This window comes from Neomonachus schauinslandi, chromosome 2 (genome assembly GCF_002201575.2).
Source record: "Neomonachus schauinslandi chromosome 2, ASM220157v2, whole genome shotgun sequence".
NCBI lineage: Eukaryota > Metazoa > Chordata > Mammalia > Carnivora > Phocidae > Neomonachus > Neomonachus schauinslandi.
In genome coordinates this window covers 163023625-163038175 of record NC_058404.1, presented here as the reverse complement: position 1 = coordinate 163038175, position 14551 = coordinate 163023625, and positions in this window count along the sequence as shown.

Here is a 14551-nt window from a genome sequence, read left to right as displayed (position 1 = left end):
CCTCTACCCCTCTCCCCAGTTCATGCACTCTCTCTCTCTCTCTCATTCTCTCAAATAAATAAATAAAAAACCTTTTAAAAAATTGGTGAAGCGGGCGCCTGGGTGGCTCAGATGGTTAAGCGTCTGCCTTCGGCTCAGGTCATGATCCCAGGGTCCTGGGATCGAGTCCCGCATCGGGCTCTCTGCTCCTTGGGAGCCTGCTTCTCCCTCTGCCTCTCTCTCTGTCTCTCATGAATAAATAAATAAAACTCTTTAAAAAAAAAATTGGTGAAGGGGAGTGGGAGATTCCAGTTATGGAATGAATAAGTCATGGGAATAAAAGGCATAACACGGGGAATATAGTCGATGCAATTGTAATAACGCTCTATGGGGACAGATGGTCGCTGCACTTGTGGTGAGCACAGCATAATGTATAAACTTGTCAAATCACTATGCTGCACACCTGCAACTCATGTAACATTGTCAACTATACTCAGATTTAAAACAATTTTAATTAAATAAAAAATAAAATTTCTACAAATGATTTGGCACTTCGAAAAGTGGAGCCTAACTCTCCTTTTTTGAGTTGGGGATAGACGTAATGAGTCACTCCTGATGAAGAGAATAAAGTGTAAGTGATGGCATGTGACTTCCAAGCTTTGGTTGTAAGAGATCTTGCGGTTCCTGCCTTGTCTCACTCTCCTGGGTCTGAGAGAAGCCAGCGGCCATATTGTAAGCAGCCCTGAGGACAGGTGGTGAGGAACTAAGACCTCTTGCCAATGGCCATGTCAGTGAACCACCTCAGACGTGGTACCTCCAGCCTCAGCCAAGCTTCAAACTCTACTTCAGCCCCAGTTGACATCTTGACTGCAACTCCTGGGAGACCTGAGCCCAGCCATGTAGCTTGGCTGCTCCTAAATTCTTAACAGACACTAGCTGTTGTCTTAAGCCACCTATGGGCTGGGGCAATTTGCTATGCATTGGTAGATAACTAATACAGCCCTTGAGCCTAATCATGTTTGGGGAACTTTGAGAACCTGACAACAGCAAACATACTACTCAGTGTCTCTTATGGCCATAATTCTGTGCTAGCACGAGGTGGTGGTGGAGGTGTCACCTGAGAAAAATGTTGCCCTTTTTTTTGGATCCAAACTGCCAATTTGGAGAGAGAAAGATACAGAATCAGCTTGAATAGTAATTACTGACTATTGACCCTCTATTGAGCCAAGTGCTTTAGCAACATTATCTCCTGACAGCGATACTTGCAAAGTTACACAACCTAGATGCCAACTGAGGTCCCCTTACTTTCAGCCCTGGATAAGATGGCCAGAATCCTCCTTCTACTTCCTCCTGAAGACAGTGTCCTCCCCAAGATTTCTGTGAATTGTGAGAGGTTAAAGGGCAAGGTTCACGTTTTTATGGTCTCTCTCACTTATTTTCCACTGTCACATTTCAGTTCATAGATGATCTCACTCTTGCATTTCTGACTTGGGTTATGCTACAATGCAAGGTAGAGAGAGTGCATTTAATGCACCTACCCAGTGCCTGGCACTCAGCAGGTGCTCAATATTTCCCAAAATTCTGGGGAAGCAGATCTACACTGACAGCAAGTGCCACCTCTCTTCTGTGACAAGCAAACATAGAACTCGATTCTTCCCTTGACTTCCTCAAAACAAAGTGGGTAGCATATCTTACTGAAGATCTTAGAAAGACAGAAGTTTACATTATAGAAACCCAAAACACTTTTTTTTAAAAGATTTTATTTATTTATTTGAGAGAGAGAATGAGATAGAGAGAGAGAGAGAGCATGAGAGGGGGAGGGTCAGAGGGAGAAGCAGACTCCCTGCTGAGCAGGGAACCCGATGTGAGACTCAATCCCGGGACTCCAGGATCATGACCTGAGCTGAAGGCAGTCGCTTAGCCAACTGAACCACCCAGGCACCCCGAAATCCAAAACACTTTTAAACAGAATAGATATTCCTTTGTTTTATAAATCTTTTGTATCTTCCACATCACATAGTTTAGGAATCTCCCTCTTAACCTTCTCTGGTTTCCACATCTACCCCACATATCTGTTAATTTCTAATGCAGATCAGATTATCTCTCTTAGTCTCCTTCTTACTCATCAAGCTCTCAGGACCTACTTACATCTCAAAGGGCTTATCCAAGGTGGAGATTTCAATACTCCTCTTTCAGTGAATGACAGAATAAGCAGAAAGTTTGAACAACACAGTTAAACTTAACACAGTTAATGTATAGAATAGTGCCCCAAAGCAACTTCAAATTACTCATTCTTTTCAAGTGCACATGGAATATTTACCCAAATTGATCATGTACTGGGCCAAAAAACCAAAATTCAGCACTGTACTAGGGTTCTCCAGTCAAAGTATTGAATTAATACAGAATATATTCTCTGATGACAATGAAACTAAGCTAGAAACAAATAACAAAAAGATAATGAGAAATCCTTAAATATTGGAAAGAGAATAATAAATTTCTAAGTAACCCATGGGTCAAAGAAGAGCTCACAATGGAAAATACTTTGAACTAAATTGTAGTGAAAATATGGCATATCGAGAGATACAGGTAACTTAAATAGACCATTGACCCTCTATTGAGCCAAATGTTTTACCAAAATTATTTCCTGTTAATGAGCATCATCCAATCCATACAGATATAACTGTATCTGTAGCTATCTATATCTATCTGTCTATCTATCTATCTATCTATCTATCTATCTATCTATCTATCTATCATCTAATCTATCTATCATCTATCTATCATCTTCATCTATTGTTCTGTTCTCTGGAGAACCCAGACTAACACAATATCAAAACTGAAAAGAATGTTAAATGAAAGTAAAATTATAGGCCAATCTCTATTATGGGCATGGATGCAAAATTCCTAAGCAAAATATTGGCAAACCAAATCCAGCATTTTATAAAAAGATAATATGTTATAACTAAGTTAGGTTTATTCCAGGGAAACAGTCTCAGTTTAACATTTGAAAGTCAACCAGTATAATTCTCCATCTCCACAATATATGCAAAGATATATCTAAGAAAGCATTTGATAGAGCTTGATACCCATTCATTATTTTTTTAAAGATTTTATTTATTTGAGAAACAGAGAGTGCAAGCAGGGGGAGGAGCAGAGGCGGAGGGAGAGGAAGGGGAAAGAATCCCAAACAGACTTCACACGGAGCATGGAGCCCCATGTGGGGCTTGATCCCATGACCTTGGGATAATGATCTGAGACGAAGCCAAGAGTTGGACGCCCAACTGAGCCACCTAGGCATCCCCCATTCATTATTTTTTAGAAAACATCTTAGCAATCTGGGAATAAAAAGAAAACTTAATAAAGTATATGTACAAAACCTTACAGTGAACATGACAACAGTGAATTACTGAAATTTTTTTTCTTGAGATCAGACATGGCTTTTTTGATGAGATCAATGAATGCCTGCTATGACTACTGCAGTTGTACTAGAGGTCCTACCCAGTGCAACAGGGCTAGAGAAACAAAAGATGTAAGAATTGGAAAAGAAAAAATAAAATTGTCATTATTTCAGACCACATGATTGCTTATGTAAGGAAATCCATCAGAATCTACAGATAAACTTTTAGAATTACTGGAAGCAAAAATCAAATGGAAAACATGCATGTTGGGAGAAACTGGAAATAAGTCAGCACTCAAAAGAATTGCAAGCCTGCTTCAAGTCATTCTAAGTCCTTGCTCCTTAAAGTATGGAACCATGGACCATCAGCACTGTACTAGGGTTCTCCAGAGAGCCAGAACCAATAGGATGGAGATTAGATAGCGAGCTAGCTAGATATATCCATCTATATAAATGGATTTATTATATGAAATTGGCTCATATAATTACAGAGGCTGAGAAGTCCTATAATCTACCGTCTGCAAGCTGGAGACCCAGAGGAGCTGGTGGTATAATTCAGTCTGAGTCTGAAGGCCTGAACCAGGAAACCCAATGATATACATTCCAGTCTGGGTTTGAAGGCCTGAGAACCAGAAGTGCTGAGGGCAGGAGAAGATCTACGTCCTAGCTCAAGCAACTGGGCAGGAAGAAAGGGTGAATTCCCCCTTCCTCCACCTTTTGTTCTACTCAAGCCCTCACTAGACTGGATGATGTCAACCCATATTGAGGAGGCAAATATACTTTACTGAGTCCACAGATCTAAGTGTTAATCTCATCCAGACACACCCTTGTAGAAATACCCAGAAATGATGTTTAATCTGGGCATCCTGTGGCCCGTCAAGTTGACACATAAAATTAACCATCACAAGTACTGACATCCCTGGGGGGGGGGGGGGTTGCTGCTTGTTAAAAACATGGAGTCTCAAGGTTTGCCCCAGTTCCACCGAATCAAAATTTGCACTTTAACAAGATCCACAAGTCACGTCAATTTGAGAAACCCTGATCTGGACGGACCAAAAAAATCTCAAGCCCTGAACTGAGACTGAGGTGATTCTGGATGGCTGATGCCCCTAGACACCTGGTAAAATAAGTAAATACAATACAATAAAATAAAATGAATATGAATAATGAATAAATAATGAATAACATGAATATGAATAATCCTCTTAGGAGGGAGATAACAGATCTCAAATCATTTCTACAAATAATTTTCATACACAATGTCCACTACACAACCAAAGATGACTGAGCACAATAGGAGATAAGACGCCATAAACCATGATCAGCAAAAACAATAGAAACAGACATACTGAGGCTTCAGTATGGATTTATCAGATATAGACTATAAAAAATTATGCTTATTGTGCTCAAGGACATAAAAGCCATGCTTGAACATTCTGACAGGGAATGAAAACTATAAAAAGTGACGTGGCTGTTTTGAGAAAAAGAAAAATTCTAGAATTCTCAAAAATACTATAACTAAAATTAAGAGTTCAGTGAAATGTTTTTTTTTTAAAAGATTTTATTTATGTATTTGAGAGAGAGAGTGTGCAGGGGGATGGGAAGAGGGACAGGGAGAGAAAGAATTTCAAGCAGATTTGACACTTAGCAGGGAGCTCCACGCGGGGCTTGATCTTAGGACCCTGAGATCATGACCTAAAATGAAACCAGGAGTCAGAAGTTTAACTGACTGAGCCACCTAGGTGCCCCTCAGTGAAATGTTTTAATACCAGAATAGAAAAATAGCAGAACTGGAAGACAGGTGAGAAGAAACTCAGATCCAGAGATGGAAGTCTCCCAGGAAATAGAGATAAGGGGAACATTCAAATGCGTAAGTTTTATTTTTGCAAAGACACTATCTTTTGTCTACATATAAAGAAAAACATATTTAATAATCTCTTTACACCTTTACAGTAGTGTGCTTCAAAGTAGTGTGCTTTATGCAAGTCTAAGGATACACCTTTCATTAGTTTTAACAGAAAGTACTCGGAGCATTGGTATTATGTAATCCCCCTTAACCTGACGGCTATTATTCTTTTTTTTTTTTTTTTTAAGATTTTATTTATTTATCTGAGAGAGAATGGGAGACAGAAAGCATGAGAGGGGCAGGATCAGAGGGAGAAGCAGACTCCCCGCCGAGCAGGGAGCCCGATGCGGGACTCAATCCCGGGACTCCAGGATCATGACCTGAGCCGAAGGCAGTTGCTTAACCAACTGAGCCACCCAGGCGCCCCTGACGGTTATTATTCTAACGCAAGTTTAGTAAGTCAGAGTGCGAACCATGTGATATGGCACATACTTGCGGTTGCTGAGTCCTGAGGTAAAATAAAGGCCTTGTTGTTTGGGTGGGCTGAGGGTGTGGCTGACCACAATTTCTCTGATTGCTGGGCCCTCTGAGCAGACCTGCTGGACTGCCTTGGAGTAGGAGGCTTAGGCCTGTGGTAGATTGGGGGAAGGGAGCTCAAGGGGACTGCTTTGGAGACTTTGAGAAGGTGGCTAAACTTGAAATGATTAATAAGCTGGCGATCCAGCAAAATACAACATGCTCTTCGCTCTCCTTATTTTTAGGGGTTCCGAGGAAATCTATGGATTAGAGGGTGCCTGACTGGCTCAGTTGGCTAAGCGACTGCTCAGGTCATGATCCTGGAGTCCCAGGATCTAGTCCCGCATCAGGCTCCCTGCTCAGTAGGGAGTCTGCTTCTCCCTCTGACCCTCCCCCCTCTCTCATGTGCTCTCTCTCTCATTCTTTCTCTCAAATAAATAAATAAAATCTTAAAAAAAAGAAATCTATGGATTAGAAATTAAATCAATTCTGTGGAAATTTGGGGTTCCTGTTAATGATAACACCAGAGTTCATATTGTATAATTGGATACAGGATGACTGGGAGTTTTGGGGACATAATTCCTCCTCAATTTTAGCTTACTTTGTAGAGAAGGAAAAGTGTAGAGATTCCTCATGTTTGCACTGCTTCCTGGCAGAGTAAGATACTATATAAACATTTTTTTTTTTTTGCCATAACAGAAACTTTCTTATAAGTACCGCGCGCTAACCGATTGCGCCACTGAAGCTGTTTGCCATAACAGAAACTTTCTAACAATATCCTTGTAAACATTTTCTAACATTTCTGGCAGTTTTCCATTTAGACTTATTTTTTCCCCTTAAAAAATGTAGCTAGCTAGCAATATGCTGAATCTGGCTTTTATTTTCTTTCTTTTTTTCCAGATTCCTTTTAAATTTAAGATGAGAATTCACTTGTTTCTTGAGTATGCCTCTAGGGGAGCAGGTATTATGGACTGACTGTGTATCCCCCAAAATTCATATATTGAAATCCTCCCTAAGGTGATGGCATTAGGAGGTAGAGCCTTTGAGAGGAAATTAGGTCACAAGGGTGGAGCTGTCATGAATAGGATTAGTGCCCTTGTAAAGAAGAGACTCAAGAGCTTTCTCTCTCTCTCTCTCTCTGCTCTTCACTATTTGACGATACAAGGAGGAGACAGCCGTCTAACAAACCAGGAAAAGGGCCCTCACCAGATACTGGATCTGCTGGCCCCTTGATCTTGTACTTCCCCGTCTTCAGAACTGTGAGAAATATTTGTTGTTTAAGCCACCCAGTCTATGGGTCATTGGTTATAGCAGCCCAAACTGACTAGGAGAACAGGTCTGATAACCCAGTGACTCAACCTGTGGTGGGGGTGGTCGGTAGAGAGAGGAAGGGAGTCCAGTGGGGAAAAATGGAAACATCCCAATCTCTGTCCCTACTTTACAGTGGACACACTCATAATAGCTGATGTCTCCTCTGTTCTGGAGACCAGGCTCTCCTTTCTTCTCTCTTTGCTCTCCAACCAAATTTTCACTTAATGGAATCTGGCAATTCAAGAGTCGTATTCTCTTGCCTCCCGTTTCTTATTTGCTTTTTTAATTCCAGTACGCTTTTTAGATGATCAGATGGATTCTGGGAACAATGGAAAAGACAAAAAAAAAAAAAAAAGGAAAAGTGCTTATCTGCTGTGGAGTAGTGAATTTATCTTACTTTATACAATTGGTTCAGTAGCTGTTTTCATTCCTGTACATTTGGGAAGCATCTGATTACTTTAGTTATAGCTTCCTATGAGCTAATAATTCCATCCCTTACTCTCTTTCTCTCACTCTCAGACTACCTAATCTATATTACGGAGCTCTAGAAGAGTTAACGCTTTTGAGTTGCCCTCAGGATGTGAACAGCAAGTAGGAGCAGTAACATAGCTGTTACTTCAGAATAAAGACATTGAAGAAGACTCTAGAATAGGAAACAGTCAAACACTGGTAAATAACTAGATACCCTTAATAAGCTGTAATTCTTCCCTGTATTCAGTTTTTAGGCATAAGAGGCAAATCATAAGAGAATATGCCCGTTTCAGAATCCTGGAATTCATAGTCACAGGGCTGGAGGGGACTCCCGGGACCAGGTAAGTCAGCTCTCATTCTTTAGGTGAGAAAATGGAATTCAGAGGCACTAGGTGACTGATGGAAGGATACAGCTAAATAAAAGAAAAGCCAGAACAAGAATACAGTTTTCTTGACTCCCTGGCCCAGTATTCCATCTTCCTCATGATCCTGCCTCTTATAAAATTTGTTGGGGGAAAACATTTCTAGGGAATATCATGAAGATCTGATAGATAGTCCAAACCTCTATCCTAGAAAGCTGATGTTCCAAATTGAGTTATGTCTGCCTGTCTTACACATGTCTCAAATACACGGATGGCACCCTAGTCCTGGACTCACCACCCTGCTAGGGCAGAGCTGATCTCCCCACCCACTGCTTGCCTCTCCGCCCAGGCACTAGTGCAGGGCCCACATCTGCGGGGCAGATTTCTTTCCCAGCCACCCCTCTGTCCTTATTTGACTCCTTCACTTTGTTAGACCCAGTGTCAGCAGCCCTGTGGAAGTTCTGCTTCCTCCGTCTCGTGAGGTCCCTTGACCAGAGGGAACCCATGTCCACTCGCTGGCTAACTTTGTCACCAACGGATTGCCTGGCTGGCTAGCTGTTAGAGTTCATCCCACTTTCTCTTACTCTTCCTCTCTCTTCTGCCCCTCCAACATCACTCCTGCCTGAAGGAGGCAGGACTTTGCCTCTGCTGGCGGCTTGGGAGGATAGAGACTCAAGAGCCCTCTTGTGGGGCGCCTGGGTGGCTCAGTTGGTTAAGCAACTGCCTTCGGTTCAGGTCATGATCCTGGAGTCCCGGGATGGAGTCCCGCGTCGGGCTCCCTGCTCAGCGGGGAGTCTGCTTCTCCCTCTGACCCTCCCCCCTCTCATGCTCTCTCTATCTCATTCTCTCTCTCAAATAAATAAATAAAAAATCTTTAAAAAAAAAAAAAGAGCCCTCTTGTGGCTAAGGACATTAGCTCCCTCTACCCATAGCTGGGCTCCTTCTTTGAGGTCAGGGTCTACCACTGCTCTTGCTTCTTTTCCAGTGACTTATTTGAAGGATCAGGCCAGTGCTCTTCAAACATTTTGATGTGTACAGCTGTATTATTTAAAATTTAAACATTGAGCAATGCAGTGTGTACTCTCTATGTATCTATTTATAACTTACATATATGCATTCCTATAAATCCATATATCAAATATAAGTAAAGCTTAATTTACCTCCAATATTTTGGGGAAAAGAAATATATATAGAAGTTGTAATAGTTTCTCCTTGCACTTCCTCCCTCGCCCGCCACTCCCCAGAACTGCTGAATTAGGCAGTGGATGGAGCCACAAATGGGTTATGTGGGCATTCAGTAATAGTAATAATAATTGCTGCCCCTTTTGGAGGACTTCCTGTGTGCCAGGCATGGTACCAAGCCTTTCGTTAAAATGTTCCATGGAATTTTTGCAGGAGCACCATGTGGGTGGCATTACTGATTCCCATTTTATTGTTGAGGAAACGGGAGGCTTACAGATGCTGAGCTCTGCTCATGGTCGCCACTAGTAAGAGGCGGGGCAGAGTCCAGCTCGGTCTCTCTGATTTGAACCATGTTGTAGTCTCTATACCCTGCTGCTTCAGAGATCAACAGCAGACAGCTGCTGAGTGCTTCCCAGGGATGGGCTCTGTGCTGAGCTCTGGACAGACACAGGCAACAGGACACAGACGCCACCTTCCTAAAGCTGTTGCCCTCCTGGGTGGGCTCTGACATCCTGCACACTCCCTTAGATCTGACTGAAAAGGGCTTGATAAGGTGGAGCATATTTTATGAGGTTTAAAGAAATCACTGCATGGAGTTGGCTGGGGACATTTTTTTTTAAACCTTAAAATATATAATTATGCAGCATTATAAAGCATTTGTAATTCTATTGGCGTTGTGTCTGGAATCTTATTATCATTTGTAGTGTTATTTCAGGGGGAAAATGCATTTGAAGTTTCAAACACTCAACTTATGAAGTAACTTTTCACAATCTTTTCAAAGATCTTGGATTTCCTGAACAGCTTATTAAGGCAAGAAAGTTATTATGGCATTTTGGAAAGATTTTCAACAAGAAGGATTGATGGAATTTTCAGATACAGTACCATGTTTTTGAATATTCTGGCTAACTGATTTTATTATTTCAAAATACTCTAAGGTAAGTATAATCATAGAAGAAGAAAATAAATCATTGTTCCAAATTCCTTTACGAAATAAATAACATGAAACCTGATGGTATATTCTTTGCTCAGCTGGAGTTTGCATTAGTATCCCTTACTTACAAAGCCTTGGACCTTATCAAAATAAATATCTAGATGTTGAATGTATTTCTCTTAATCTCCACTACTGTCACCCGATGGCAAGTGACTGCATCCTTAAGTAGTAATGGCAAATGTCACCAAAATTAATCCTTAGTAAACGCCTGTGTTCAGAGACTGTATCTGTTTTTTTATCAACTATTGACAAATCATGTTGCTTTGCAGTCTACAGGTCCTTTTCCATCTACAATCTCTTTTTGAGTCTCACAATCATCTAATGTGGATTACCTATTATTATATAATAAACTCTGTCTCATGATTTTGCAGGTTAGAAATTTGGGCAGAACTTGGCTGGGCAATCCTTCTATGTGGCATTGACTGGGGTCACTTGCTGGCATGTGGATGGTGGCTGGGCTGGACTGGAGAGTCCAAGTTGGTTTTACCATGTGACTGTGTCCTGATGAGGACAGCTGGAAGGCTAGATTTAGCTGAGCCCCTTAGCTGTTTTCTCTATGTTGTTGGGTAGTTGGACTTTATATATGGTGGCTCAGGGCTCCCAAAGTAAGTATTCCAGGAGATGGAAAATGGAAGCTCCCAGAAGAGTAAGGCCTAGGCTCAGAAATTAGAACAATGTCACTTCTGGCGCATCCTATTCACTATTCCAAGATGGTGAACCAGGACTCTACCTCTCAATTGGAGAGGTGTCAAAAAGTGTGTGGCCATCTTTAATCTGCCACAGCTAGATTTCAGGAGGCCTTATTTGCATTCTCTAGCTGAGGCAAACGATACTCGCGCTAATTCAGTTGACTTGCCCAGAATAGCACATTTAGTAACTGCTGATTCTAAGACTGGCATACATATATTGCAGGACACATTACTGGACTCAAGTAAATATTTTCTAGGGGCATAATATGCAAACACTGCTTCTTTTTTTGCTCCTCCTCTTTTAAAAGTCATCAGAGCTGTCCAGGGTATCCGAGGCCCAAATGGGCCTTCTGTGTCTCCTTCTGATGGTACATGTCCCCAGTGCCTCTCTTCTTCCATTTGACCTGTTTCCTTTCTGAGGCAGGAATGAGGTGAGGGGCAAGAGGGAGAAGGTGGAAGACCTTCTGTGGGAACTGGATAATTGCTCTGTAAGAACTGGATATTGTAGTCATGCCAGATGATGCCCTTAGTGTACGCTGCTGGCTTAACATTGCTCTGAGTTCTGAGCCAGCAAGGGCTTAACCCGTGGAAGAAGCACCATTTATTTGAGATTAATGGGCGTGGAAAACTAGGGAGGAAATAAATGGCTGTGGGGCAAGAACTGTGCATGAGCCATTTTGTTGATCCATATGCATCAGGCCTTTGGAATCTGGTTTGAAATCGAGACTTGATTCCACAAAAGCCAGAGCATGGGTCACAGCAGTCTTCCTGTACAGTACAAATGGCTTTTTGCAAAGCACCTCTCAGTCCATGACATTTGCTCTATTGCTCAGATTTGGTCACAGGAAACTCTGGGGTTATCTCTGGGAGAAGGCACTTTGTCTTTACTAATAAGCTACGCTTCCACTTGCCTTTATGTTGAAATTTCAAAAGATGCTTTTTTTCTCATCCACTGAAGCAATGGCTAACTTTTTGTTTCGTTTTTCTTTTATAGTACAGCCTATTGCTATAATTTATAATATTTATAATATTATATCTTAATTATATCATACATTATTTTATTTATAATATAATTGTATTGCTACAATAGCCTCTTGCTACTATAGCCCATTGCTATAATAACCTTTAGATTTAAATTTATGCACCAAGTTTTTGCAAATACCTTGTCTCTTCTCTTTCAAAGTGCTGGGACTGGTTTTTTTTTTTTTTAATTTTTTTATTCTTATGTTAATCCCCATACATTACATCGTTAGTTTTAGATGTAGTGTTCCATGATTCATTGTTTGTGCATAACACCCAGTGCTCCATGCAGAATGTGCCCTCCTCAGTACCCACCACCAGGCTAACCCATCCTCCCACCCCCCTCCCCTCTAGAACCCTCAGTTTGTTTTTCAGAGTCCAGAGTCTCTCATGGTTCGTCTCCCCCTCCGATTTCCCCCCTTCATTCTTCCCCTCCTGCTACCTTCTTCTTCTTCTTCTTTTTTTTTTTCTTAACATATATTGCATTATTTGTTTCAGAGGTACAGATCTGAGATTCAACAGTCTTGCACAATTCACAGCGCTTTGGGACTGGTTTTATTTACAGCATATAAACCTGCCTCATTCTTCACCCAAACAGCAAAAGCACTGAAGAAATCTACAAGAGCACCCTGGAAATCTACATCATATGTGAGTAGGGAAAAAATCCCCTTCCAAGTGCTTCTGAAAGTAACCATGCTGCACAGCACATCACTTATGCAGAGCCAGGACTTCAAAGCGACAGCAAAATTAAAGTTCAATCAAAGCGTCATTCACTCAGAACATTTTTGCTTTGTGGATATCAAGTACCACATGTACTTGCAGTGGCTAGAATTTCCATAAAAGGAACAACAGGGGTGCTAGATTGTATTACCTGAAAGTGATGGTAGCTGTTATCACAAAGGGGAAAGAAATTAAGGCAGAGGAAAGATGATAGGAGTAGAGTGTGCTAAAAATGAAAGGCAGAGTGGTTGAGCACGACGGGGGGATATTAGTGGGACCAAGAGCTGTGCCCATCTGATGTGTCCCTTTATTATCTCCTTTATTCGCAACGTTTGAGGTTTGGGAAATTTCTGTGATTTCTGAAGTGCCACCCAGCCTGCCTCTCTGGCAAGGAAAGCCAGTGTGGTTCAGTTCAATGCACTGGTATCCAAAATGGGATCTTTCACTCCTGGAGCTGTGTAAGACAATTATCTGGGTGAAGGAAAAATATTAATTAGATTTACTATTTTATTCCATCATATTTTAGTGCTTTAAATTTCTGCCTTGGGGTAATGCTGATGGCAAAGCTATTGAAAGCCAGGTCCATCAGAGGCTGCATCGACATCCCCTGGGAACCTGTTAGAAGTACAAATTCTTGGGTCCCATCTCAAACCTACAGGATGTCTGGTGCTCTGGGGATGGGGCCTGATGAGCTGTGCCGGAATAAGCTCAGCGGGTGATGCTGGTACCCTCTAAGGTGTGAAGAGCAAACTGGTTTCTAATGTATAGATTTATAAATAAATACATAGGGGAGACACACTCAGAAGCTTTTCCTGTTGGGATGGGCAAACACAAAAGTTTGAAGATGCGCTGTGGTGGAAATGTGTTCATTCAAGAACCACAAAGATCCTTGTCCCTTTTCTTCTACTTTGCTAATTGACCCTGAGTCAAGGAGGGTCAGTTAGCCTCTTTTACTTCCTGGGTGAGCTTAAGCAGGTTACTTAATTACTCCGGAGAATGAGAATAAAGGGAGATGTCACTCTCCCGCGGGACTGTTATGAGCGTTACTTGAGCTTGTGTACATTAGAAACACGTGGTGAGCCCTGAGCATAGAACAGAGGCTCGCTTCCTCTTTCCCCGTGTAGCTGCGGACCCCACAGCACAGCAGGTTATGCTCCTCTGCCTCCTAGGGTAGATCTCTCAGTCGCCAGCCCATCAGTGTATGTCTGGAAGCCAAAAAAATCTCTTACATCTACAGACTACAATGTGGTATATTACACTTTGGGAAGCCTGCACAATAAAGACGGGTGGAGAAGGCAGCAAATGAGTTTATTTGACATATTGACCTTCCAAGAGTTGCTTATAATCTTCCGTTGAATTCTAAGCCGCAAAGAATAGCAGTGTTGGTGATGCAGAGATAGACGGTGGCAGTTCAACATCACGCTGTTGTGAGGGACACTTGGTAAAACCACGACATCACTGATGATCATGATGGAGCCGGTAGCCTCTGCCTCCAGCTGCACCAGCGGCCTGGCAGCCCTGCAGCCAGACGCGGCTGAACGCGTCCACGGCCGACTGGGAAAAGTGCTGGCCAGCGCTTTTCCCTAGGACACCTGGGAGTACTCCCAACCTCCAGTGTCCATAGGAATCACCTGGAGAGCTTGTGACATTGGTAGATTTCTGGCCTCACCCGCAGAGATTTTTAGTCTACGGTATGGAGTGGGCCTAGGACCCTGTATTGTGGACAAGCTTCCCAGGTGATAACACTGCAAGTGGTTCATACAGAAGAGAATTTACATGCCCTGAATCACACAGGCTTTCAAGCTGATAAGCAGTTTTCGAGCTCATTTGGTGTGAGACTTCTTAACCTTTTTCCCTTCATAAGAGCCAACATGATTGCCATTAAGATAAATGCATGATGCTTTCTTACTAATATATTCACACTGGACAAAACCACAAACACTGGTAAGGACTATTAGCAGCAGTAATTCACTGCAGACCGAGGCACTGAAAAGACTGTGTTTTACTCAATTCCCTACTGTTGAATTAAACACTGCCTCAAAAAGAAAACTCATCAAAATATAAGGA